We start from the raw sequence: 4,722 nt of genomic DNA, 5'->3' as shown, positions 1-4,722 counted from the left end.
TATTCCGTTTTGTGCGTGTAATATGTCGAATTGTTCGCCTCGACGAGTACTTCATTTCATTCCATTGCATCATGTTCATTTGAGCTCATCTTTATGCCTGAATCTTCATTGCAAAAGTGCTTCATAATGTTAGTTCCTGTTTCTTAACAGAACATGCTCTTTTGTCTTTTTTGCCATGATTGATGTGTGCATCCTATGAGGTTGATGTCTACATGTGTTTTCATCTATGCTATGTCTTCTTTACAGAGGTGCTTACCATGTATTTTTGTGATTAATGTGGTGACTAGCACAAGCATGCAAACTAGGCATCGTGATGTTGCTGATTTCAGTCCCTGTTCTGCTGTTATTTTTATGCCTTGTAAACATGATGCTACAGAGAGATCCATGCATCTTTTGAGTTACTTCAGTAAGGGTGTTTTGAACATATGGTTATGCTCTAGCCGTTCATGCCCTAGGTTGCAATTATGGAGTAGTCTAGCATGTCATTTTCGTGCTCTACTTTTGCTTCAAAATGTTTCCTGGCAGATTGTTTACATGTTATTCAATTTTGCCAAGGTTGTTGTAGTTGATCCTTGCATGCTATGAACTTGTTCTTGCCTTGGTTTGTTTCATAAACATGTCTTCTAACCAAAGAACTGAAGAATTTAGAAAAGGTGAACTACTAACCAGTTGACTGCAGAATTTAACAATGCTAATCTACAGAATTACAGAATTTGGCAAAGGTGAACTACTAACCGGAAATTTAAGATTTTTGAGAGAAAGGTGAACAGTCATATTTTTCTACATAGAATCGCATTACTGAGTTTCAAACATTAAAACTTGAATAAGATTTGTACTGAACACAAATAATAAATTGAACTGAATGAGGCACAAAAGCTAGCAGCATCAGCATACGAGAACTACACGCATCACTTCAAAATAAACTTCAACAAGAAGATCAACTCATCTGCTAAACCTGCATTCCGAGAGAACAAATCGATCGAGCGCCACCTCACCTTTCTAAAGCTCTGACGGACCTCCTGGAATGCGACCGTCACAGTGCCTCACCCCACTTCTGCCTCCCCTTGTAGCGTCAACAGCGGCGCGCTGCTACTCCTGAAGCAGCGACCTTCCCTGCTGATGTATTCCTAGACGATAATATCTGAACATCAGGGAAACAAATGTTTGAACGTCCGAGACAGTAGTGTGTGAACTTGTCGATGAAAACATAAAGCATGCTAAAATATTTCAGGAAACATGCTAAAATTGGGCCTGTTTAGTGATCAAGAAAATATTTAGAGATCGCTGTTAGAAATCTCAAGCGAGCAACGATTAAACATATGTATAGATACAAGAATGAGATGACAAAAGCTGAACTTTAGGAGATGTCCAAGAAGAACAGCCAACGACAGTGGTCAAATAATTTTGAAGATGGACTGTTGATGTATGTTTGCATCTATAACGAGACTTGGAATGTTTTTTCCCGTAAACCTATAATGAGACACAAGTCACTGGTCAGATGTATGTACTGTATGTATCAATTTCACCGGGCAAGCAGGCATGTACATGTAACACAACTCCAAATGATTTGAACTAATGATGATGAGCAGTCGAGTTACGCTTGCTGGCCATTGTGACGAGGTATGTTAGTATGTGTTTTTTCAAGCAGACAAAAATGATGAAACTAGACACACTTTGTTTTCTTTTTGCTTTGGATAAGATGAACTAAAAAACTTTCAAAGATGAACTGAAAGGTTTTGAACCTCCAGGAAGTCTCTTGGGAAACTCGAAAGCCATGGACTACTGGTCGCGACGAACTCGACCACCCTTATGCCATGGGGTTGGACTGAGGATGGCACACATGCACCCTTGATGACAGCAGAGACCGTGGGAAACTACAACTACCAGCACTACAAAAACACATATCGACTCTGTAGGCAGAGACTACAACACACACCCCCATTCCTCAATTGCAAATTTGCAATACATATTTACATACCACATCAAGGTGATATCTCTGTACTTACAAACTTTATGGAAGGTGAACTCATGATTTTTCTTTCTGAACTTTGTTTCTTTTTTCTCTGGACTAATACAAACTTCCACCATGTACTAGTGTGATTTTATTTTCAAACACAAGAGAAGAGCTTTATTTACATCGTTGATACATGTCCAACAATTTCAATTCTGGAAAGCAAGCAAACATCTTTGTCCTATTTATATAAACCAGCCTTTTTTCTATAAGTGAAGTATATGATAGAGCAAAAACTAGAAGCTGGATCATGAATAGTATTAGAAGTTTAGTGCCCACATAAGAAGAAATAGCAAATACGAGTATGGAGCAGCAGCAGTACAAATATGTAAAAGTTCTAGAATTTGATAAAAAACGAAGTTGTTTGATCTGGTTAGTATTACCATAACTAGATACATGTAAAAGTTAAGTGACAACAAGTTCAAAAGAAATTCAGAAAATGAAACCGAATTGATGGGCTTACTTCATGCATTAAATTCTACACCATAGCGTCTTGTCTGGATGTACACAATGGAGCCGGCGGGCTGCACATCGAGCCACACTGTACAGAGAAGTAGTGTCGAATGATTCAGTCTCGGCGGGCTGGGAGCATGCCATTGCTGCATTCAGAAGTTTTCACCATTGGTTTCTGAACAATAAGTACAAGAATCACCAAAAGTTGGACTGAAGCTCTAGGAATTTTAGCTCCAAGAACAAATGAGTTTAAGTTCAGAGATGAAACATAGTTGAACGTTCTTCAGTGTCATGAGTTAGCACATGTGGAAGATCATTTCATTTGCTATCTCTCTCTATCTCACTCACATCACCCTACAATAGCAACGCACCAATGCGCACGCACAACCAGTAGCTAAGCAAGAAGCAGGCTTTCAGGCTACAACAAACATTAGAGAAAAAATGTGCATCAGCCGTAGCTACCAACTATCCCCCGGTGCGTGCACTACCAACAGTACTCTGAACAAAGCACTAGTGCTAATAATAAGAAAGTCAAGCATCTAGTTTTGGCACCCCCAATAATAGTTGAACCGAGAGGGTCAACTAGTTGTACTGAGATAGTGAACTACTTATTGCAAAAAGAAAGTCTAAATCATGGCTGAAATTTAGTCTAAATCATAAGGCTGATGGGATGATAAGGTAACATAAATAGAACAGTAAGCTCAGAAAAAGGGTTCAGGACTAAAGTCCATCGATACTTGCATAATAGGGAATGAAAGGTACATAAACGATGCGAGATCGATCAGAGAGGGCGAGTCAGTGAGGCACAAGACAGCAGGATCCAGGGTAGAGCATGGGGTGGCCTGTACTTAGCTCCTTAAGCGACCGGCAGCGGAGCTAGCAGTTGTACTGCCGACAGGGAGGTCCTCGGCCTCGCGGCTCCTCTTACTAGACTTACATGTTGAAAATAAATATCCGAACCACCAAACTTGGGTGTGGGAACCAAAATTCAGAAGAGCAGCAACTCAATAGGGATTACACTAGCTTTGACATTCTGACAATAGTGAGTGCTCAAACTTACAGAATTTTTCTTCAACCTTTTTAGGTGATTGCATCAGTACTAGTATGATTGGAAAAATATTTCAGATTTGTAGGAGCACACACACATGGAACTTACATAATTTTATGGAAATACACAAGTTCTGATTTATCAGTGCATAGTTTTATGGAAATGCATGAGTTAACTTCTTCTAGGCACTATCTAGACATGGTGAAGACTAGCTGATGTAAGGATAGACAGAGAACACTTAGTATTGAAATTTTTCCCAATTATGTATTGAACTGATATTTTTTTTGTCAATGGACTGTTGTAGTATAGGTACTAGAGCTACCAGAATCTTTTTATATATAATGATAAAAAGCAAAGAAACATGCATCACCCCACCAGACCATTCTCTCATCATCTTCAGAACATACATACTAGATAAAATTGAACTGACAATAGAGGAAAAGAGAAGCTTGCATGCTAATTCGGTCAGCTAGGCCACATGGCATTGGACTCATGCATTTTTACAGTATTGGGTAGAGCAGAATAAACACATAAATAAACTATTAATCTTCTTTGCTAACCGTTTGCATGATAATTGTCTCACAGAGGCAATGTCATTTACCTGTAGTGTGAAACTGCTCTCTGTATTGCTGCTAATTGTTTCAAACGCCGAGACCTACCGTGAGCAGTGCAACCTCAGTCACAATTAGCACACGCTTGATGGTTGCACAGTAGGGAATGACAAGCTACAGAAATCATGCAAGATCAATCAGAGAGGGGGATGTACTAGACAACAGCATCCATGGAAGCGCACGGAGGTGGCCTGCACTCACCTCCTTGATTGACCGGCGGCCGAGCAAGCAGTTGAACTGTTGAACTAGACGTCCTCGACCCCGCGGCTCCCCCTGCAGGCTCCATTGTTTGCCGCTGAAGCCCAAGCCATGGCGTTGGAGTGGGGCGCATCCACGACGTCGACATTGAACTGCCTAAGGTGGCGGTGATGAACTTCTTGTACGCGCGGCGATGTTGCCCCATCGGGGAAGGAGGCAGAGTGGTGGCAGGGAAGCATCACCGACTGCCAGAGCGCGGCGCACGAGATCTGCCAGCAGGATGAAGGAGGAGTGCGGGGATGGTGTGGATCTGCATGATTTAGGTAGGTGGCCGGCGCTGGAGAAGGAGGGGAGTGGCGCGTGGTGGAGGGAGGTGACCGGCACCGGGGAAGGAGGAGGGA

General features: G+C 41.6%; 1 long non-coding RNA gene across 1 annotated transcript; it reads right to left on the bottom strand.

Annotated features, from left to right (window-relative positions):
• Positions 1-991: 991 nt before the first annotated feature.
• Positions 992-4,716, bottom strand: LOC119293670. The gene is made up of 4 exons (XR_005143179.1): positions 4,325-4,716; positions 4,114-4,237; positions 2,475-2,639; positions 992-1,141 (listed from the first exon to the last, which is right to left on the bottom strand). It is a non-coding gene; the product is annotated as an uncharacterized LOC119293670 (long non-coding RNA).
• Positions 4,717-4,722: the final 6 nt, after the last annotated feature.

This window comes from Triticum dicoccoides, chromosome 4B (genome assembly GCF_002162155.2).
Source record: "Triticum dicoccoides isolate Atlit2015 ecotype Zavitan chromosome 4B, WEW_v2.0, whole genome shotgun sequence".
In the NCBI taxonomy this organism is placed as follows: domain Eukaryota; kingdom Viridiplantae; phylum Streptophyta; class Magnoliopsida; order Poales; family Poaceae; genus Triticum; species Triticum dicoccoides.
Note: the sequence above shows the minus strand (reverse complement) of the source record. Positions and strands in the feature narration are given on the sequence as shown.